The sequence below is a fragment of the Dendrobates tinctorius genome, unplaced genomic scaffold, assembly GCF_039654945.1.
Source record: "Dendrobates tinctorius isolate UK_male_01 unplaced genomic scaffold, ASM3965494v1 ptg000003l, whole genome shotgun sequence".
NCBI lineage: Eukaryota > Metazoa > Chordata > Amphibia > Anura > Dendrobatidae > Dendrobates > Dendrobates tinctorius.
In genome coordinates, this window is record NW_027361671.1 from 15,072,223 (window position 1) to 15,095,745 (window position 23,523).

At 38.5% G+C, this 23,523-nt stretch overlaps 1 long non-coding RNA gene across 1 annotated transcript in view; it reads left to right on the forward strand.

Moving 5' to 3' along the window:
* Window positions 1-2,639: 2,639 nt before the first annotated feature.
* LOC141097711 (uncharacterized) overlaps window positions 2,640-23,523 on the forward strand; it is an 87,347-nt gene continuing 66,463 nt past the window's right edge. Inside the window, exon 1 of the long non-coding RNA XR_012234035.1 lies at window positions 2,640-3,566. This is a non-coding gene — a long non-coding RNA (uncharacterized lncRNA). The remainder of the gene's footprint in view (window positions 3,567-23,523) is intronic.

Genomic DNA, 23,523 nt, shown 5'->3' on the forward strand with positions numbered 1-23,523 from the left:
TTGTGGGCAGAGCTACTGAGCATGCTCAGACCAAAAAAAACGGATCCGGCGCATTGCGACGCTCATAGGCTTTCATTGTGTGAAAAAGCCAGACGCGCCGGATCCGGCGTGTCCGGCTTTTTCGCCGGAGACAAAAAACGTTACAGTAGCCGTTTTTTCTAGACGCCGGATCGCGACACATTGCCGGATCCGGCGAAAACCGGATGAAATGCATGGCCATCCGGCTCGATCCGGCTCTAATGCAAGTCAATGGTGGGGAAACCGGATCCGGCATTGCATTTCGCCAGATCCGGTTTTTGTCAAAAGCGCCGGATCGCGCCTGACGGCGAAAACCTGATGTGTGAAAGAGGCCTTATATAAAATTCCACAGCTTGAAAAAAAGACTGTATTACAATGCCAGGCAAATTTGCACACCTCAGATAGACATATCAGACTGCAGTATATATGTTTATATATAATATATAAAGCTCAATGTGGGTGTGTGTGTGTGTGTGTGTGTGTGTGTGTGTATGTCCGGGATTGGCATCCGCACCGTCACAGCTACAGCCACAAAATTTGGCACAGTCACACGTCTGGACCCCAAGAGCGTCATAGGCTATGTTGTGAGGCAAAATTTTAACCCTGCGCGTTCCAATTCACTAAACAATTTTGCCCCTATCTATATAATGGGGAAAAAGTGAAAGGAAAAGTGTTGGAGGCAAATTGACAGCTGCCAGATGTGAACAAGGGGAACTTAAAGAATGAGAGCGATGGCGCCAAAGAGTATATACTGTACAGTTGCTAAGGTGGGGCCCTGACATGGGATACTCACAACACACAGGGATATGAACACACACACAAAATGCGCCACACACTACCACGTGCTTCAACACATATACCACCCTCAGCACACATTTCACCACACATACACCAACCTCGCCACATAAAAGTCGAAACACAAAAGTCGCCACTCAAAACTCACCACGCTGTCCCAGAGCTGTTTAAAAGATGAAAAATGAGCTGTGATTGGTTGCTATCAGCAAGTTTTCTTTGTAGACAGTTGTAACTGAGGCCTATTATTCTTATCATTTCCATGGTGTTATCGTGCTTCTGTAAAGCTGGGAATAACACAATTTAATACCGTGCCAACACAGACCACCCTGTGACACAGACTGCAGGGGGAGCCCAGTATCACACAGGATAGGATTAGATACACGGCTCAGCAGTCAGTATCACACAGGATAGGATAAGATACACAGCTCAGCAGTGAGTATCACACAGGAGAGCATTAGATACACAGCTCAGCAGTCAGTATCACACAGGATAGGAATAGATACACGGCTCAGCAGACAGTATCACACAGGATAGGATTAGATACACAGCTCAGCACACAGTATCACACAGAATAGTATTAGATACACAGCTAAGCAGACAGTATCACATAGAATAGGATTAGATACACGGCTCAGCAGTCAGTATCACACAGGATAGGAATAGATGCACGGTTTTTATGTGCAATATAATCATTATAATTTGTTATAGCTAACCACAGTTGGTTACTATACCCAGGCAACGCTGGGCTCTTCAGCTAATATATATATATACATATGTATATATAATCTAGATAGTATAATAATAATACGTTTTGAGTGGGATGCTGACTTTTATGCCATTGTGCTTTCATGTTGACACAAGAGGCTGCTCCGGGGGGCTTCTGAATGTACATAGGCCACTAACTGATTAATAGTGACCATGAATATTCATTGCTTTTCTGGAGATGAGTAACTGCATGCACGTATGTAATGAGAACATGTGGAAGAAGCAGTATGTTTTTGTATACATTATTCAGATATGTACCTAATGTTCAGTCTCGTTCCGGTGACTCAATACAAAAATGACTCATTTTATTTGTCCTCGTTACCACATTATGTCACCCAGAAATGTGACAGCTGTGGAAGGTCAAATATGCAAACATGCTATTACAGTCCAATTGTGCAATTTTTCTAATTTTCCGAGCAGTTTTCCAATACCTGTTTACCTGGCTTGAGCTGCACTGTTATATGTCTTTGTATTGGTCTAATACTAATGAGCCAAAAAAAGAGCATGAGATTCTACTTTAACTATCTCATTCACTCTGTGACTATATTTATGGATTGTAGTGTTGAGTACATAAATATTCTGTAAAAATTGCCCTTACACTGGAGGCACAATGCAAACTCTCAATTAATCCTATTACAATTTGTTTTTATATATATAGTCTGAGAACAGGCAGTAGAGAAAAAATGCCTATCAGCTCTCTCAAGGTCAGGTATAGATTCCGGATCCACAAATTCAAGGAGGGATGCACGGATGATGAACTGCCAGTTGGTTGGTCACATGCTTAAAACAAAATGAAAATCCAGCAATCGCAATGAAAGTCTAAAAATTAACATTTATTCCAAAAACTTTAAAAACATACTAGAAGTGAAAAAGGGAGTGAATAAAATCGAACAACTCTGGTTCCTATTCATAGCCTTTTTCATTTCTACTGGTAGGCCATGATTACGAACCAGTGTGGTCTGCAACTTGTCATCTATGTGATTTTACCCCTTATTCATTTCTAGTATGTTTTTAGGGTTTTTGGAATAAATGTGAATTTTTAAGCGTTCATTGCGATTGCTGGATTTCTATTTTTGCTTTAAATCTTGTCATATGAGCAGAGAGGCCTAGGGAAGTGATAATTTACACATCATGAGATGACTAGATGCATCTTAAACCTCTAACCTAAATGGATAAAAAAAGGAGGAGGTGCTTACCTCTAACATATAGCAAAGAGGAACTCTATACCTGGCATTTGACTTCTGAACTTTCGTCTGCCATGGTTTGGAAAACTTTGAGTCTTCCTAAAGTTTGTAGAGGTTTCATATTCCTATTGTAACTTTGGTTTTGTAAATATTCATGTAAAATATTTCTAAATATTTGTATGAAAATGTTTTTCACTATAAACATAGCATTTCCTCTTCTTGCCTGTTGCCTTGAAGAACCGACTCTCTATTTGTATCATTTTGTACTCACGCAGTGTTCTCTGTTCATGCCCCAATGAGAGACTCTACAAAATATGGAAACCATCACAAGAATTAATACACAAAAAGAAATAACATGTATTTGGATACAAGGCGCAAAACCGAGTTTAAGCAAAGCTGCAATCACAACCTCTCCAATCGCCTTTTAATTGTTATTCCGTTGGCATTAAAGACAAATAAATTGCCGAGCATATGATTATTTGTGGACGTGAAAGCTTCTAGTTATAGAAAAGGAAAAATACATATTTTTGTGAAAGTGGAGAGATAATTTGTACTAAAAGAATGCATATCCAGCCAGAACCCTCCCATTGGAGAAGGGAAAATTTAATGAGCTTTTAATGGAATGCAATGCTTGGAGTGGTAAATTATTTGTTAGTTCACGATGCAATCAGCATGCTGATTAAGGCTGCTTGTTTTTTTTTTTTTTAACTAAACTTAACTGAATGAAGACAGTTAGTCCTTGTACTTCTGCTTGGGGGGCTTTTGTGAAACAAATGGACTTCAGAATCCTGACTGTCAATAAAGGTGAGTGCACTTCAAATGTCATTAAATTACTAGTGATAAATATTTAAAATCATATTTATTTTTGCCCGGTGCTTTTCTTAAACCACATTTAAAGGAGCATTCCTCCCGGAGGAGGCCTTCATATAATGCATGTCATTTTAGCTCTCTCCTCTTAGCCCTTTTATTGTGATTTATAGCCGTTGCTTACATATAGAATACAATTTTACTCCATTGCATCAGTATTTGTTTGAGCCTCCGAATCTTACGTTTTACTCCCATTAAGACAATCATGGGCAACCTGCAGAAAGTAGTCAGCTATTAACATTTCTCCTCGTCTGATTTATCTACCGATAAGGGCTGGAAAAAAAAGAAATGGCAAACAACTTCTTTATACGTTGCCCAAGCATATATCAAATCCTTTTTAAAACACTCCACGGGAAAAAAAAAAGAAGCTGCATTAACATTAGAAAGGGAAGGAAAAATCTGCGGGCAGCTTATTGTTCACTCCTGTCTGTTGACTGTAAATAGCAAATCTTTACATGTTGCTTATTGTTACTCGGAAATACAAAGACGAGAATCTTAATAAAGGGTGTTGTCTCCTCTAAGATCTGTTTTTACTTTGTGTTTTCTTGCAAATATTTAAACGCACATACCCCTAATTCCCAAGGCATGGGGGTGATCATGATCACTGCTGTGTAGTCGTTAGTAAGGACAGTAAATAGGCACCCTTTATAACCCAATGAATAACTCACTTTCCTTTTACTACATGTTCCTGTTTATGACCCAGGAGGTTAAAAGCCGTTGACTGGCATTTGACTTCTGACCTCCTATAAATGTTATGTTATCAGTTCCTGCTTGTTAACTTGCATTCACTGCATCTCCCCGATGGCTGTCAGTTAGAGGATTTGATTATATTTCCTAATGGAGCTCCTCAGTCTCTTTGCTTTTGTTTTAGGGTGTGAAGTGTCATCTTGCTTGTTAACCTGAGATTTTTTTTTTCACCTTCTTGAAATAGACAGTTCATTTGAATCTTATCAGATTTATCTTAAGTATAGTATGTTTTTATCCTTTTATACATATAAATATATATTTACAATTAATTGCATGTTCATCTAACTGCATTATATTAATAATAATTTCTATTTCTATAGCGCCATCGTATTCTGCAGATTTTTACATCTACACTACTATTAATAAATATATTTGTATATGTGTGTATATATATAATTTTATTTCTATAGCGCCAACATATTCTGCAGCACTTTACATTTTAGATATACATACTTATTTAGATATATATACAGTATATATATGTATGTGTGTGTATATATATATATATATATATATATGCATTTCATGTCTAATATATATCCAATTGTACATGTGTGAATATGTGTGTATATGACTTTATATATATATATATATATTTATAGTTAAAATATATTTTATTGTACATGTACTTATGTGTATATATACATATATGTGTGTATATATATATATATATATACATATTATATTTATATTTAATATATATCTAATTGTAGGTGTGTGTGTATGTGTATATATATAAGGGCTTCTCACTAAATTAGAATATCATCAAAAAGCTAATTTATTTCAGCTCTTCAATACAAAAAGTGAAACTCCTATATTCTATAGCGTCATTACTGACAGAGTGATTTATTTCAAGTGTTTTTTTCTGTTTATGTTGATGAATATTGCTTAGAGCCAATGAAAACCCAAAAGTCATTAACTCAGTAAATTAGAATAATTAACAAAAAACACCTGCAAAGGCTTCCATAGCGTATAAAAAGGTCCCTTAGTCTGTTTCAGTAGGCTCCACAATCATGGGGAAGACGGCTGACTTGACCGATGTCCAGAAGGCAGTCATTGACACACTCCACAAGGAGGGTAAGCCACAAAAGTTCATCGCTAAAGAAGCTGGCTGTTCACAGAGTGCTGTATCCAAGCATGTTAATGGAAACTTGAGCGGAAGGAAAAATTGTGGTAGAAAAAGGTGCACAAGCAACCAGGAGAACCGCAGCCTTGAAAGGATTGTTAAGAAAAGGCCATTCAAAAATTTGGGTGAGATTCACAAGGAGTGGACTGCTGCTGGAGTCATTGCTTCAAGAGCCACCACACACAGACGTATCCAGGACATGGGCTACAAGTGTCGCATTCCTTGTGTCAAGCCTCTTATGACCAATATACAACGCCAGAAACGTCTTACCTGGGCCAAGGAGAAAAAGAACTGGACTGTTGCTCAGTGGTCCAAGGTGTTGTTTTCATATGAAAGTAAATTTAGCATTTCATTTGGGAATCAAGGTACCAGAGTCTGGAGGAAGAGTGAAGAGGCACACAATCCAAGCTGCTTGAGGTCTAGTGTGGAGTTTCCACAATCAGTGATGGTTTGGGGAGCCATGTCATCTGCTGGTGTAGGTCCACTGTATTTTATCAAGACCAAAGTCAGTGCAGCGGTCTACCAGGAAATTTTAGAGCGCTTCATGCTTCCCTCTGCTGACAAGCTTTTCGGAGATGGAAATTTCATTCTCCAGCAGGACTTGGTACCTGTCCACACTGCCAAAAGTACCAATACCTGGTTTACAAACAACAGTATCACTGTGCTTTATTGGCCAGCAAACTCGCCTGACCTTAACCCCGTAGAGAATCTATGGGGTATTGTCAAGAGGAAGATGAGAGACACCAGACCCAAAAATGCAGATGAGCTGAAGGCTGCAATCAAAGCAACCTGGGCTTCCATAACACCTCAGCTATGCCGCAGGCTGATCACCTCCATGCCACGCCGCATTGATGCAGTAATTGATGCAAAAGGAGCCCCGACCAAGTATTGAGTGCATTTACTGAACATACATTTCAGTAGGCCAACATTTCTGATTTTAATATCATGTTTTAAGCTGGAGTTATAAAGTATTCTAATTTACTGAGATAATGACTTTTGGGTTTTCATTGGCTGTAAGCCATAATCATCAACATTAACAGAAATAAACACGAAATAGATCACTCTGTTTGTAATGACTCTATCTAATATATGAGTTTCACATTTTGTATTGAAGAACTGAAATAAATTAACTTTTTGATGATATTCTAATTTATTGCGAATCACTTATATATACAATATATACATATATATCACGTCCCAGTTCATCTGTGTATTATATCATTACATTACAAGTCAACAGATTAAAAAGTAAATGATAAAATGTTTCAAATATAATAAAATGCCCAAATTTCAAAAAAGTAAGATTAAAAATGATGTTTGTAATAAAAAAAGTAATTTTTTAATTTCTTTTAACTGTTAAAAGTCCATCTACCCTACAGGACACTTGATATACATATGTTGTATCATCTCTTTAGAAAGACAGGTGTACTTTAGATTAGCTGAAATGCCAATTTCTTTAATTCAGACTAAAATTGCTGCTTTAATATTAATAGGGAACAGAAACTGCACAATGGAATAGAAAATATTAGATTTTTTGGCTTTTGTTTTGTTCCGAGATACGTATTGTGATAGAGATCATTAATAAGGAAATAGTGCTTGCAGCAATTAACGCCATGATTTAAATGGTATTATGCCTAATGTTGACTTGCAGTAATGAATGTATAATTTCCGATACTTCTGTCAGTACATATTTTCTACATTTTTGCATAGATGTGAGCTCTTTTTCTGCTGTAAACAATTGGTCTTTGTTTCATCTTAAATTGTTCATTCTTATGCTGAAGTATGGAAGTAATTAAGCAGGTTCAGTCCTGCAGTAATTCAGTAAGGATGAAGGTCTCCCATGCTTAAATGTTCATTACGTGTGTTGCTTAGTTAGTTTACTTTTGTGATTTAAAGTGAGTATTAATGTAATGTGAATACTAATGTTACTGTAGCATATATGAGATCAGTCTTTGATCAGCTTCTGAAAATTCGGTAAAGTCTTTGACATCTATTAATTCATTGATTTGTATTTATACAATAATATTTCTACTGTGATATATACATTAACTTGCATGTGTATATATATATGTGTGTGTGTGTGTGTGTGTATATATATGTGGTGTGTGTGTATATACATTATATATATGTGTGTGTAAATATATATCTATATATGTACGTGTATGTATAATTCATTGAATGCATACATTTATATATTATTACTATTCTTCTCATTATTATTATAGTAGTCCTCCTCTTCTTTACTGCTGAAATTGCATGCACATTATTGTTATTTCTCTCTGATGTCAGTGTTGGGGATTAATTAGTATGCCTCATCCTTTCATCTTTTCTTTTACTTACCCAGAATGAAAACAGCACTTTCTAATAGAGCAATTTATTTCTAGAACTGTCTTTAACTCTTTGCTGCCGTTTTTCTCCCTATCTCTTTGCATTATTCACTTTCTAAGATTTCATTGCATTCCTGTTTATCCTAAAACAAGGAAAATGCAACACAGGCATTGGCTAATATCCCCTTGATAAAAGAACATTATTTTATTGGTTGTATTGGAGTTTCTGTTTTATTTTTATTTTTTTATTAGCATTTTGTTTATGGCTTTTGAAAGTTTCGTGGACCTCTTTCTTCAATATGCAAATTTTGTAAATAGGAGGCATGGGAAAAAAATATATAGTCTAGACCTAGACAGGGTGCTGTCTAGATTTTGACTGACATTTTATGACCTCTCTTCCTCAAAGAAGGGGCAGAATGTTCCTTCTAAAACAAGAGCTCCCCATTCACAAAAAAAAAATAATTAAACCTTATTTTTTATATATTTTTTGTAGAAGCTTGACTTTGTGGGAGTTTTTGCTGTTACGCATTTTTCCTTGAAATTACTTTTTGTAAGTAGAAATGTAATCAGCAGACTCCCAATGACAATAAAACAGGGCTTGCAATAAGTGATCAGACTGTCCTGGTATTTGGAGAGGAAAAGTGACAACTTATTGGAAGTTCTCAAGGAATCATTTATATTTTACACTCCACTTGGCAGCTGATTTGAGATTGTCTGTTAGCATAACAAAGGCTCCGAGCATGTGAACTTCTGAAACCTTTTGACCTCTTTGCTGCTAGCATGAATAGCTCCCAGTCTTGCCTATACAGATTTCCCAAAGCTCCCCTGTTCGTGGCTAAATTGTTAATCAGGGTAATTTAATATAGTTTTCAATATGCCTCATCTCCTATTAGGAACGGTATTCAGAGTTTTTCTCCCTCCCCTACCCAGAAAAACAGCCCCCCTCGCCCTATTCAAATTGTAAGAGGGGCAGCTGCAGACAAACCCCCATGAACTATATGTGAAGGCAGGGCAGGAGAGGAAATTCTCACAACTAACACTTTTTCTCCTCGTACTTCAACGTAAACTCTGGATCCCAGACTATTTACCATAGTGCAAAACAACAAAAAACTGCATCTCCATGTCAAATAGCGCAAATAATAGGCCAGACTTCCGCAAACGCTACAGCAGTATCTCCTCCTCTCCTTTACACCACACACACCACACACACACACTTTCCAGACATAAGGCCATTTTATTGCAATTTATCACACACCAAAACAACTTTGGATCAATTCATATGCACATTAGTTTGGCTGAAAAGAGACCTTTTACAAATAAATTCATTTTAATCCAGTTAATACCTAAAAGCTCTCATATGGAGACATTCCGTATGGTGAAAACATCTATAAGGTCCCGATTTCAGGAAAATATGACTGATGACAAAAACGGTCAAAAGTGCATTTTTCTTTTTTTATTTTTAATGCTGAAATTAAGACAACTCCAGGCAGGTGTTTTCGTAGATGTGGATCTTTAAGAAATGGATTTTTGGCATAAATCAGGTTTACTCTAAACACAATCAATTTAGAAAAGTCATTTTAGAAAACAAAATTTTGAAACGCCTGTTTGCATTGTAGACAAGTGGTAATCCTGGTTCCCTACTGTGTTGATGATCTAGAAACTAAACTGCATTCATAATGTTTGTTCACTTAGATGTTTTGGACGTAAGAGTTTAAGTGCCTATTTTTATACCTTTTTTCCTTTTAGCGCTGCAGTTTCCCGTTTTGTCCCTTTGGATTAATTTAAAAGCAGCTTCTAGTTTCATTGGGTTGCATTAAAACTTGTACATTTTAAGTTTGTTTTCTTTGATATCTCACCATGTATAATAATTCTTGAGATTTGCCTAAGAAGAGAAAGATCTTAAAAGCTTAGGCTTCATATTGACATAGTATTTTTTTTATGTTTGGCCTAACTTGAAATATTTTTAATTCCTTCAGGGCTAACAAAATCACTACAAAATATCCCTCTGGAGAAATATGTTGCTAGAATTTTATTTCTACATGGTTATAATCAACAGCTTTGATGCATGACCAGCCAGAAACACAAACAGTTTCTCGGAAAGTTACTACATATATTAAAATTACTATTAGCATATTTATTTGGATCCAACATTTTCCATATCCTTGTACATAGATGTGGAAACATTTATGGGTTTTGATATGAAGATTTTGCCTACTGACTTGTTTTAACTATTTTTAAAAAATGGTTATTATTCAGAGCGTCGGATATCAAAGAGATCAGTGTGCAATAAGACAATGTATAATCCTAATATTCTATAATTCTCTACACTTACAGTGGGGAAAAAAAGTATTTAGTCAGTCAGCAATAGTGCAAGTTCCACCACTTAAAAAGATGAGAGGCGTCTGTAATTTACATCATAGGTAGACCTCAACTATGGGAGACAAACTGAGAAAAAAAAATCCAGAAAATCACATTGTCTGTTTTTTTTTTCATTTTATTTGCATATTATGGTGGAAAATAAGTATTTGGTCAGAAGCAAAATTTCATCTCAATACTTTGTGATATATCCTTTGTTGGCAATGACAGAGGTCAAACGTTTTCTGTAAGTCTTCACAAGGTTGCCACACACTGTTGTTGGTATGTTGGCCCATTCCTCCATGCAGATCTCCTCTAGAGCAGTGATGTTTTTGGCTTTTCGCTTGGCAACACAGACTTTCAACTCCCTCCAAAGGTTTTCTATAGGGTTGAGATCTGGAGACTGGCTAGGCCACTCCAGGACCTTGAAATGCTTCTTACGAAGCCACTCCTTCGTTGCCCTGGCGGTGTGCTTTGGATCATTGTCATGTTGAAAGACCCAGCCACGTTTCATCTTCAATGCCCTTGCTGATGGAAGGAGGTTTGCACTCAAAATCTCACGATACTTGGCCCCATTCATTCTTTCATGTACCCGGATCAGTCGTCCTGGCCCCTTTGCAGAGAAACAGCCCCAAAGCATGATGTTTCCACCACCATGCTTTACAGTAGGTATGGTGTTTGATGGATGCAACTCAGTATTCTTTTTCCTCCAAACACGACAAGTTGTGTTTCTACCAAACAGTTCCAGTTTGGTTTCATCAGACCATAGGACATTCTCCCAAAACTCCTCTGGATCATCCAAATGCTCTCTAGCAAACTTCAGACGGGCCCGGACATGTACAGGCTTAAGCAGTGGGACACGTCTGGCACTGCAGGATCTGAGTCCATGGTGGCGTAGTGTGTTACTTATGGTAGGCCTTGTTACATTGGTCCCAGCTCTCTGCAGTTCATTCACTAGGTCCCCCCGCGTGGTTCTGGGATTTTTGCTCACCGTTCTTGTGATCATTCTGACCCCACGGGGTGGGATTTTGCGTGGAGCACCAGATCGAGGGAGATTATCAGTGGTCTTGTATGTCTTCCATTTTCTAATTATTGCTCCCACAGTTGATTTCTTCACTCCAAGCTGGTTGGCTATTGCAGATTCAGTCTTCCCAGCCTGGTGCAGGGCTACAATTTTGTTTCTGGTGTCCTTTGACAGCTCTTTGGTCTTCACCATAGTGGAGTTTGGAGTCAGACTGTTTGAGGGTGTGCACAGGTGTCTTTTTATACTGATAACAAGTTTAAACAGGTGCCATTACTACAGGTAATGAGTGGAGGAAAGAGGAGACTCTTAAAGAAGAAGTTACAGGTCTGTGAGAGCCAGAAATCTTGATTGCTTGTTTCTGACCAAATACTTATTTTCCACCATAATATGCAAATAAAATGAAAAAAAACAGACAATGTGATTTTCTGGATTTTTTTTTCTCAGTTTGTCTCCCATAGTTGAGGTCTACCTATGATGTAAATTACAGACGCCTCTCATCTTTTTAAGTGGTGGAACTTGCACTATTGCTGACTGACTAAATACTTATTTTCCCCACTGTATACCACCTTGTATGACTGACTATAAGTACAGAATATCGAACAAAAATGGAAGATATTAGGGAAAATAAGTTTAGTACATTTAAGAAAAATCTCTTCATAGCGTTTGTGTGATCCACTTATTAACAGTTTAAGTAATACTTCTATTATGTGAATATCAGACATATTCGTCAAAAACTGTAAAATGGCTCTATACAATAGGTTATATAAGTAGACAAGGCACCAGAGACCATCAACTTACAGTCTACAAGAAAAGGGGTTTGTACTATAAAAACAAGGAATTGTGGCCCTACTGAACAAGCCAATATCAGCAAACAAGATTTATTTAAAATCTATAGATAAGTGCAAACTTGGTTTAGTGGACTAGCCTCCAAAGATCCAATATTTCAGTTCTCTTAGGCTAGTTTGAGACTAGCACGGTGCCACTAAGCCACTCCCCCTCTGGTCATCTCCGCCTAGTATCGCACATCGCTGCATGCGATCTGCACACCCTACCTTTAGCATAGGGTGTGCAGACCGTGCGCTGGCTGTATGCTAGTAGGATTTTGCATGCGCTGCGCCCTTTTGATGGTGCGCCGAGCGCACCAAAATGCAACATGGTGCGTTCGGCGAACGTCAGCACACCATCAAAAGGGCGCACGCAAAATCCTGCTAGCGCACGGCCAGAGCACGGTCTGCGCACCCTATGCTAAAGATAGGGTGTGCAGATCACATGCAGCGATGTGCGATACTAGGCGGAGATGACAGGAGGGGGCGCGGCAGGGGGCGGGGCTTAGCAGTGCCGTGCGCTGCTGGCAAAAATGCTAGTCTGAAACTAGCCTTAGATTATTATTATTACTTACCATATTTTATGGTAAGGAGAGAGTGGAGACAGAAAAAAACACACAAGAATGAGCTGTAGCATTAGCCAAGCATTTTGATGAACTTCCTCTAAGAACTGATTTTTGTAGAAACCTCTTTAATTTTTGTCAGCTTGTACGGAATGAGAGCAATATAAAGAAGAGGGACAGCATGAGAGATGTCTACCAGATTGGTAGGTTACAACAGATAAAAACAGTTATTGATACTTATCAAAGCAGAGCACAATGCTAGGCTTTAGGGATGAGCAAAAATGATTAAGGCTGTGTGCACACGTTGCGTTTTTTTGCACTTTTGCGCTCTTTTCCGCTGCGGAATCGCCGTGAAAATAAAAAAATGCATCCCATGCAATCCTATGGGATTCCGCAATGCTGTGCTAATGCTGCGGATTTTTTTCGCGAGCGTGACATCATCTCAGGTCCTTCGCGCAAAGCATTACTGGGACCGGAATATACCGGGAGCGTGGTGGACAGGCGGGAAGGACTCCGGCGGCTGTCGGATGGTGAGTATATCCCTATTTTTTATTTTTTTAAAATTATTTTTAACATCCTATCTTTTACTATTCATGCCGCATAGGCAGCATCAATAGTAAAAAGTTGGTCACACTTGTCAAGCACTATGCTTGACAAGTGTGACCACCCTGTCAATCACTTTTCTAAGCGATGCTTGAAATCACTTGGAATGCGCAAGCATTCTGCAAGCGAAAAACGCTTGCAAAATGCTTTTTTTCACAGGAAAAACGGATGCGAATTCGCATGCATTTTACCCGCAGCGGGAGTTGCGGAAATGTTGCAGAAATTTCCACAGCATTTCTGCAATGTGGGTACATAGCCTTATATGACCCTGTTCCAGTGACCACATCGATGGTAAGTGGTGCCAGACCAGAGCCCCAAGAACTTCCTCCTATCTGTTGGAATCCACGGTGTCCCTTCTGCTTAGTAGTGACGCTTCCACGTTAGGCGCGCATCACTCCATATCCAAGACATTGCGTCAGACCTGCAAATCAGGTAGGAGGAGGTTTGCAGGGCTCTGGTCCAGGGACTTGAAAATTACTTTGCTCATCTCACAAAAAAAAGTAATAATTACCATGGTACACTTACATAACATTGTTTAAATTATTTGCTTTTATGCAAAAAAATAAATTTTGGTTGAATTTTCAGAAAAAAAATAGCTCATTATTTTTGGCAGAAGTGTTTGCAATGCTGTTTGTTACACAGCTGTATACATCTGCTATTGACTCCTTTCAGAAATATGTATACAGATCTGAATTTTAATACACTTGTATTAAAAGTATAGTCAACTGTACTTCTCAACTGTACTTCTTAATTCTGTAGTCTACGCTGGAAAAAGCCTAGCGTTTGACGTCAGCTTTAGCAGAAGCGTGTAATCTACCCACAGGCAGTTTAAAATGACTGCATACTCATATGCACTCTCTCTCTACGTATACATATATTATGTACTACGTATACTTATATAATTGTTACTTGGTGTTATTCTGATATTTGTTATATTATTATCATACCGTACATTACCTGTGTGTATAATATATATTTATATATATATATGTATATTTTATACACACAGGTAATATACAGTGTGTGTGTGTGTGTGTGTATATATATATATATATATATCGACCATATATTGCCTGTGTATATAAAATATATATAGATTTTATACACACAGGTAATGAACGGTATGGAAATAATATAGCATAAATATCAGCATAATATCATGTAACAATAATAATGCCAGGTTTACTTTGTATTTGGAAGTTTGGATGTTTTCTAAGATTTTTTTATTATTAATTGTTCCAATAGAGCTCATATTAATATTTCTCAATCATATATTTTAAGCAGACTAGAATAGTAGCTATTTGCATTGATATTCTATTTAATGCCCAAGTAGGGATTCTAGATCAGGCTTTGTACTTATGGGTTGGACCATTGATTGCTTTATTTGCATAAATTTTCCTTTTGATTTTTTTTTTATATTTTGCTTTCTCTGAATGTCTTTTTCTCACGTAATATTCTTTCCAAGGTCTTTAAGAACATAAAGTACACATTTTGGGTTGGGCTGAGTATATTCAAATAAAGGAATAAAGGGATGTATATTTAAAATACCATTTGACAAGGAGAATGAGCGCAGACACCAGAACAATTACACCACGAGCCCTTTGGGACTGCCAGCACCAAATTTAGCCAGACTGAGAGAGCACTGTCTAGACATTCTCTTTTGTGTATCAGCTGTGTCTTTCTTTTTTTATTGTCCCATCTGATTGTAACAGTTCAAACTGCATATGGATCCCAAACATCACTGTCCTCGAAACCATATTTTACAATAAAAATTAAAAACCTTGACAAGGTGATAATTAAAAGCTGTCACTTTCATTGTAAATTACTATGGAATTATTATAGGGAGATACAGCTAGGAAGAACCATTGGACCTTTTTTGTTGATAATTACCAAGCAGAGGACCCCTGTTTAGTTTTTTTTCATAATATACAAATTTACAACGTATCTTGCAAATTATTTAGTAAACCTATACTTTATACCACATGGGACATATTTTTCTATATTTAATATTGTCTTTTGAATATATTTTTTTCTATTATTCTAATTTCATTCATCATGGTCTTAATATCACTATCTATATATATAATTGTCTGTCTGTAACCGAAATCCTGCGTTGCTGATTGGTCGCGGCAGTTAGGCCGTGACCAATCAGCGACAGTCGCTTAGTCGTCGTGGCAACACGGCCGCATCACTTATTGTACAGGCGCATTGCAGCCGTTAAAGGCATCACTGGTGTGTCGTTCATTACACAGGCACAGTCCTGTACATATACAATACATTAGCTCTGGGTGTAGCAGGAGTATATTAGGTAACAGCAGAACAGTGACTGCAGATCTGGGTGTAACTGGAGTACAATACATTAGGTAACAGTAGAACAGTGACTGCAGCTCTGGGTGTAACTGGAGGGATAGCTAATACTAGAGAAGAGAGAGAGGATTCAAAAAGATATAAATAAACTGGAGAAGTGGGCAGCAACTAACAGAATGGTTTTTAACAGGGAGAAATGCAAAGTACTACATCTGGGCAATAAAAATGAAAAAAGCATATACAGAATGGGAGGAATAGGGCTAAGTGATAGCACATGTGAAAAAGACTTGGGTATACTAATAGATCACAGACTGAATATGAGTCAACAGTGTGATGCAGCAGCAAAAAAGGCAAATGCAATTCTAGGATGTATTAACAGAAGCATACAGTCTAGATCACGTGAAGTTATTATTTCCCTCTACTCCTCTTTGGTCAGACCTCATCTGGAATATTGTGTCCAGTTTTGGGCACCACATTTTAAAAAAGACATCAACAAACTGGAGCAAGTTCAGAAAAGAGAGACCAGAATGGTGACCAGTCTGCAAACCCTGTCTTATGAGGAAAGGTTGCAGGATTTGGGAATGTTTAGTTTGCAAAAGAGAAGACTGAGAGGAGACTTAATAGCTGTCTACAAATATCTAAAGGGCTGTCACATTGTAGAAGGATCAACTTTATTCTCATTTGCACAAGGAAAGACTAGAAGCAATGGGATGAAACTGAATGGGAAGAGACACAGATTAGATATTAGAAAAAACTTTTTGACAGAGTGATCAATGAGTGGAACAGGCTGCCACGAGAAGTGGTGAGTTCTCCTTCAATGAAAGTCTTCAAACATAGGCTGGACAGACATCTGACTGGGATGATTTAGCGAATCCTGCTTTGAGCAGGGGGTTGGACCAGATGGCCCAGGAGGTCCCTTCCAACTCCACGATTCTATGATTCTATGATTCAATACATTAGGTAAGATCTTAACAGTGACTGCAGCTCTGGCTGTAACTGGACTACAATACATTAGGTAAAAGCAGAACAGTGACTGCAGCTCTGGGAGTAACTGGAGTACAATACATTAGGTACCAGCAGAACAGTGACTGCAGATCTGAGTGTAACTAGAGTACAATACATTAGGTAACAGCAGAACAGTGACTGCAGCTCTTGGTGTAACTGGAGTACACTACATTAGGTAACAGCAGAACAGAGGCTGCAGCTCTGGCTGTAACAGGAGTACATTAGGTAACAGCAGAACAGTGACTGCAGCTCTGGGTGTAACTGGAGTACACTACATTAGGTAACAGCAGAACAGTGACTGCAGCTCTGGGTGTAACAGGAGTACATTAGGTAACAGGAGAACAGTGACTGCAGATCTGGGTGTAACTGGAGTACAATACATTAGGTAACAGCCGAACAGTGACTGCAGCTCTGGGTGTAACTTGAGTACAATACATTTGGTAAGATCTGAACAGTGACTGCAGCTCTGGTTGTAACAGGAGTATAATACATTAGGTAAGAGCAGAATGGTGACTGCAGCTCTGTGTGTAACTGGACTACAATACATTAGGTAAAAGCAGAGCAGTGACTGCAGCTCTGGGAGTAACTGGAGTACAATGCATTAGATAACAGCAGAACAGTGACAGCAGCTCTGGGTGTAACTGGAGTACAATACATTAGGTAACAACAGAACAGTGACTGCAGCTCTGGCTGTAACTGGAGTACAATACATTAGGTAACAGCAGAACAGTGACAGCAGCTCCGGGTGTAACAGGAGTATAATACACTAGATGGTGGCCCGATTCTATCGCATCGGGTATTTTAGAGTCTCTGTTAAAATAAAAAATAGTTATATAATCACCTTCCGACGGCCCCCGGACTCTGTCCCTCCTCTCACCACGCGCCCGGCATCTTCCGGATCCAGTAATGCTTAGCGAGAAGGGCTGAAGAAGAGGTCACTCTTGCGAGAGCGCGATGCCATCAGCGGTGCTTCGTGCAAAGCACTACTGGAACCAGGAGATGCCGGGAGCGTGGAGAGGAGAGAAAGAGTCCGGGGGCCGTCGGAAGGTGAGTATATACAGTAACTATTTTTATTTTAACAGAGACTCTAGAATACCCGATGCGATAGAATCGGGCCACCATCTAGTAGATATATAATTCCATTTTTGAAAAAGTAAATATCTTTCATATCTTTGCTTAAGCTGCCAAGACATAATTACAAATCTTGATCTTGTATGAAAGGTACATATATTATACACAATTTATTGATTTGACAGTAGAATGGAATCTCCTTAACAATGAAAAATTCAATATCTTTAATGGAATAACAAAAGGTCATAATGACATAAAAAAGAACTGATCCTCTGCTACTCAGAGATTGCCCAGTCCCATGACTGTCTTTGCTTCTGACTGTAGTGATGGTGCCCCAACTCAAAGACGTGATCAGATGCAGCCAATATCTGCAGTTGCGGAACATTTATCCTCACAACTTCCATGTATGAGCATACCCTTAAATCTGGCCTAAATTGGGGTCCTATTTTAAAAAGATTTCCTTGTGGTTATGTGTGGAGAGGAAACTAGAAAAGCCTAAAAAGATGTAAACATGAACCACACATCTATTCAATGGCAGGATTAATCTTGGTGAATCAATCATTTATTTTTACAGAGTTAGATGATTTATAAGAGAGAATATTTATAACTACTTGTATTTTTTCCCAGACTAAAAAATTGTGCTAAACAAAGACATTAGGGACCCATATGCCTCACGCCTCATCCAGATGTCCCTTTTCACATACATGTTCTATCTGTATTGTTCACAGATAGAACATGTACCTATTTTAGTCCATGGGCCTGGTCATATAGCTGTGTATCTGCCAAAAAATCACTGAGACATATCCATTTTTTTATCCAACTCACGGATCAAAATTACCCATACATGTCTGTGGTTCAGCAAGAATGGGCAGCATGATAGATCAGTGGCTAGCACCATTTGCAGTGCTGGTGTCCTGGGTTCAAATTCAGCCATGGACAACATCTGCAAAGAGTTTGTATATTCTCCCCGTGTTTGTGTGGGTTTCTGGTACGTATATGTGAGATACTGATAGGGAATGATTGTGAGCCCCAGTGGGGATAGTGATGATGATGTCTATAAAGCACTGTGGAATAAATGGTGCTATATAAGTAGACATAAAGAAATAATAAATAATGATGCCAACTGTGCAAAGTGAAACACTGATGGTAATAACTAGCACACACCTATTACCATTAAATTGACTTGAGCTAATTTGGATTTAATGGAAAAATATCAAAGTTATATGTAAAATCAACCTTATTTTTGGACAAATAAGGCTGAATGGTGTATTACTTGGACTTTATCATTCTACAGAAATGTTTATTAGGGCTCACTTACACAAGGGTTTAAAACATCGCATTGCACTCTGACCAATGTTATTAAATGAGTCTGTGCTCATCTGCAAGTTTCTTCTCAGCTCGGATCGAACTGAGAAAAAACTTGGCTTGCTGCGATTGTCTGCAAGAATCAGATCATACTCACCAATGCAAGTCAATGTGTGCAAGACAAAAATCCCGTGACACAAGGACCATGCGTGTACCGTATCGATTTTTACTGACACATCTCAAAGGATACCCGACATTTCATCAGCTAAGAACAGCAAATTCACAACCCAAAAAAAGGATTGGAAAAGATAGAATAAATATATACCTATAGGTAGAATAGATAGATAGAAATATGTCAATGAGATATATAATCCATGCTTTACATGTGTAGGTTTCTCTACTTTTATTCAGCTAATAAATAAATGAAAAATATGGTGTGGGGTCCCCCCATTTTTAACAACCAACTAAAGGCAAGCAGAGAACAGCGGGCTGGTCTTATTATGCTTCCCAGCCTATTAATATCGGCAACCTGCTGTCTGCTTAACCTTTACTGGTTATTAAAAAGGGGACCCTAAGAAAATTGACATGGAGTCCCTCCTATTTTTGGTAACCATCAAAGGCTAAGCAGACAGCTGCAGGCTGAAATTAATAGGCTGGTAAGGACCACTGATATTGGCCCTTTTCCAGCCTAATTAGACCAACCCTTAGCCCTCACAGAAATGGTGCATCCATTTGATTCACCAATACTGGCTCTTTGCCTTGAAACTCCCCGATTGCCCTGGTACATTAGTACATTGGAAACCAGGGTAATGGTTTTGAGGTGGATGTCAGCTGTGTAATGTCTGCTGACATCAAGCCCTGGGATTAGTAATGGAGAGGCATCTACTAGCCACCTCATTACTAACCTCACAGTCAAAAGAAATAAACACACACACACAGAAAAGTCCTTTATTTTTAAAAATCACTCCTTGACAAGTTCCCTTTTTTTACCCATTTATTACCAAAGACAAAAATGGGGTAATAATAGGGGTGTCTAATAGAGCCCTCTCCATTACTAACCCCTGGGCTTAATGTAAGTGGATATTACACAGCTGACATCAACCCCAAATCCTTTACTCCTATTGACAATGCACCAGGCAATCAAGAAGAGCCGAAGCTAAGTGCCAGAATTGGTGCATCTAATGGATGCACCATTTCTGAGGCAGCTTGGAGTTGGTCCTACTATGCTGGGAAGGGGCCAATATAAATGGACCTTTCCAGCCTATTAATATCAGCTTGCAGCTGTTTGCTCAGCCTTTTCTGGTTATCAAAAATAATTTTTTAGGGTCCTCCCTTTTTAATAGCTGGTAAAATTTAAGTAGTCAGCTGTGAGCTGATATTAATAGGCTGGGAAACTCCATGGATATTGGTCCCTTTCCAGACTGAAAAGACCAGCTCACAGGTGTCTGCTTTCTCTTATTCTCTGGTTATTAAAAATAGGGGGACCCCACTTTTTTTTTACTTTTATTCCTATCTTATTCCTAATTTATTTTTTTAATGCTAGTACATTACTACATTTTATTCAACCCTTAGTTTTAGAGTCCTAAACAATTCATTCTGGAGCATTAGCCTAATAATCACTTCCAAAGATGACAAGCCTTCTTTACTATGAAACCTGGCAATCAGAGAAATAGCCTACCTCAGAAGCTGGTCACATACTTAAAAAAAAAGAAAAAAAGGTTTATGATTATTTTTTAGCAAGATAACTTAGATATGTACAGTTGTGGCCAAAAGTATTGACACCCCTGCAATTCTGTCAGATAATACTCAGTTTCTTCCTGAAAATGATTGCAAATTGTTTGGTATTATTATCTTCATTTAATTTGTCTTAAATGAAAAAACACAAAAGAGAATGAAGCAAAAAGTAAAACATTGATCATTTCACACGAAACTCCAAAAATAGACCAGGCAAAAGTATTGGCACCCTCAGCCTAATACTTGGTTGCACAACCTTTAGCCAAAATAACTGCGACCAACCGCTTCCGGTAACCATCAATGAGTTTCTTACAATGCTCTGCTGGAATTTTAGACCATTCTTCTTTGGCAAATTGCTCCAGGTCCCTGATATTTGAAGGGTGCCTTCTCCAAACTGCCATTTTTAGATCTCTCCACAGGTATTCTATGGGATTCATGTCTGGACTCATTGCTGGCCACCTTAGAAGTCTCCAGTGCTTTCTCTCAAACCATTTTCTAGTGCTTTTTGAAGTGTTTTGGGTCATTGTCCTGCTGGAAGACCCATGACCTCTGAGGGAGACCCAGCTTTCTCACACTGGGCCCTACATTATGCTGCAAAATTTGTTGGTAGTCTTCTGACTTCATAATGCCATGCACACGGTCAAGCAGTCCAGTGCCAGAGGCAGCAAAGCAACCCCAAAACATCAGGGAACCTCCGCCATGTGTGACTGTATGGACCATGTTCTTTTCTTTGAATGCTTTTTTTTTCTCCTGCAAACTCTATGTTGATGCCTTTGCCCAAAAAGCTCTACTTTTGTCTCATCTGACCAGAGAACATTCTTCCAAAACGTTTTAGGCTTTTTCAGGTAAGTTTTGGCAAACTCCAGCCTGGCTTTTTTTATGTCTCGGGGTAAGAAGTGGGATCTTCCTGGGTCTCCTACCATACAGTCCCTTTTCATTCAGACGCCGACGGATAGTACGGGTTGACACTGTTGTACCCTCGGACTGCAGGGCAGCTTGAACTTGTTTGGATGTTAGTCGAGGTTTTTTATCCAACATCCGCACAATCTTGTGTTGAAATCTCTTGTCAATTTTTCTTTTCCGTCCACATCTAGGGAGGTTAGCCACAGTGCCATGGGCTTTAAACTTCTTGATGACACTGCGCACGGTAGACACAGGAACATTCAGGTCTTTGGAGATGGACTTGTAGCCTTGAGATTGCTCATGCTTCCTCACAATTTGGTTTCTCAAGTCCTCAGTTCTTTGGTCTTCTTTCTTTTCTCCATGCTCAATGTGGTACACACAAGGACACAGGACAGAGGTTGAGTCAACTTTAATCCATGTCAACTGGCTGCAAGAGTGATTTAGTTATTGCCAACACCTGTTAGGTGCCACAGGTAAGTTACAGGTGCTGTTAATTACACAAATTAGAGAAGCATCACATGATTTTTCGAACAGTGCCAATACTTTTGTCCACCCTCTTTTTTATGTTTGGTGTGGAATTATATCCAATTTGGCTTTAGGACAATTCTTTTTGTGTTTTTTCATTTAAGACAAATTAAATGAAGATAATAATATCAAATAATTTGTGTTTGCAATCATTTTCAGGAAGAAACTGAGTATTATCTGACAAAATTGCAAGGGTGTCAATACTTTTGGCTACAACTGTATGTGAATGTACAAAATTCTTGTTCTGAAATTTATTCCAGTCTCTCAGAGAAATTTTCTTTTAGCATTCTTCTAGATTAATAGAGGGAGCAAAATACTACAATATCTACTCATACCTAGTAGAACTTTATTTAATTCATGGATATTAGTTTTTCTTTCAGACATACTATAAACTAACTATGTAACTGTTAGGGCTCCACTGGGGAAGTGAATCCACTAAGTGGCAGATTGAGTTGTACACATGGACAGATGGTGATGACAAAAGCAACAAGGACCAGGCCCATGGGCTATGATAGATGGCTTCAGAGCTAGGAAAGCTAGGAAAGCAGTTGAAGTCTCATTGGTGGTTGGTCGTCAGCTGCTCTGGTGATGTGGCATCTCCGAATTGGTCCACAGGCAAGGCCCTGTCTGACTGGACATGTGTGGAACATATAAAAGGTTCTTTGGGGTGCATGCTGGAGTGCTAATATCATTTGTGTTATGTGTGTGAGTGGACACGCTACCACTCTATGTGCATGTGTGCGGCTACTATAACGGCGATTGCGTGTCTAGGTAGGCATTGTAGGGTGGGAACTCCTGCTTGACTTAGCATCTGATTCTGGTCGTGTGTGCGGTTAGCACAGCTGAGTTTCAGAGCAAGCACAACCACCAGCCTAGACTTCCCTAGGGAGTAGCTATAGGGACCCCAACTAGCATCATATTTGCTTTACTCCTGTGTCATCTAACAGGGTATTGCTCTAAGAGCTCTGTTGTATAGTACCGCTTTGTGGAGGAACAGAACTAGGTTCTTTGCGCTCTGTTCACACTGAGTGACATTTAACTCAGTGTGTTTATAGTACTTGCACGCAGTCTCGCTCCTCCATTGTTCACTAGCTGCGGTTTAACATCACTGCATAGTGGACCCAGGGTTGCAATTGCACTTTTCATATTTTATATTTAGTGCGATCTGCAAATCCTAACAGATTTCCATGTTTAAGTAAATATTTATTTTCAATTATCAACCATTGTTTCTCTTTTATGCCTTCTCTAAGTGTATGAATAAATCAACAACTGGGTATTACCAAACTCCCATATCAAAGAGATATGGTCGTACATAGTCTGACATGTCAGCAATATTTTGCAAGTGTGTAGACACACTCCTCCCATATTTGTTAACACTAAGTTGACTATTTATTAATTTTCAGGAGGAATAACATGGAAAGAGATCAACTTTTAGTGGTATGAAAGAGAATCTAAATACATGCAAAAATAGACTT